Below are 1,295 nucleotides of genomic sequence, written 5' to 3' on the forward strand. Positions count from 1 at the left end.
AGATTGTGTGTGTTCTCAGAGCAGAGCTTGGCAGACACACACACTGTTCACAGATAAACACTGTTTTCTGATTGGACCACAGTCCTAGAATAGGAAAACTTGAACATGGTAAATTGTTTATCCCCTTATGAATACAGAACAATTACAGAATGAATGAACTTGTAAAGTTAGCACCACTCATGTACGTAGCCTATCCAAGCTAACACCAACCTTTCCCCCCACAATGTAAGTTTTGTCAGTAATAAAGTCAGTCCTTTCAGTGGTCAACCCCACGACTCAGAAGTAGAACACACACAACAGTATACAGTAGTGACACAACAGGTGGGTGGGGCTTATTTGGAGATTTACCTGCAATAACACATTCACTGCTGTCTGTCCCAAAAAAGAACATCAGTTCATTTGGAACTATTCAGGCTTACATGAACCACGTGATCACTGGAGCGACAACATCAAAGCGTGTCCTAACTCTCTTCATATGGCTCTGACCCAAGACTGTGTCTGTGAAACTTCAACCAACCAGCATTTTGGACTGGATTTGTCTTTATCAGTGATGCACACATGGTAAAAATTTTGCTACTTTTATTCTGGAAACATTTGACTTGTAGACCAGTGTTATAAATCCAAGATGAAAAAGATGTAATAACACTGGAAAGATTGTTTACTGGCCAAGAATACCAGTCTTTCTCTGACTAGAAGTGTTAGTGACAAGCTAAATGAAGGATGTTCTGCGTAAAACTCTACTATCGATGTAGGTTCAGTTACCATTGTGTTAACGTTTTAATGGAAATTGTGGGAAAGATGATTTTGTAATGATACTGTAAATATGTGCACTGATTTATTCTTGGGATAAATAGGACTGTTGAGGACAAAGAGAGAAAACACAACATATGAAATGGGATGTGAACTCGGACCTCCTGCCTGTATAAGTCCAATAAACTGCATGTTCCCCCAGAATCACCTGTAACTGAGGTATTTTCCTGCTAAATGATGTCATGTGGCTCATGTCATCAATTTCATTTAATGACTTTGACAAATTAAAAGAAATAATCTGAGTCGATTACATAGACCAGGGGTGTCAAACATGCGGCCCATGGGCCTGTTCTGGCCCACCAAAGGTTCCAGTCCGGCCCATGGGATGAAAGTGCAAAAATTACACTGAAGATATTAACAGTCAAGGTTGTCCATATCATTTTAGTTCAGGTTCCACATACAGACTAATGTGATCTACAGCAAAATAATGACATAAGAACCTATAAATAATGACAACTACAAATTTTCATCTTGAAAAATTATGT

The sequence above is a fragment of the Sphaeramia orbicularis genome, chromosome 22 (genome assembly GCF_902148855.1).
Source record: "Sphaeramia orbicularis chromosome 22, fSphaOr1.1, whole genome shotgun sequence".
NCBI lineage: Eukaryota > Metazoa > Chordata > Actinopteri > Kurtiformes > Apogonidae > Sphaeramia > Sphaeramia orbicularis.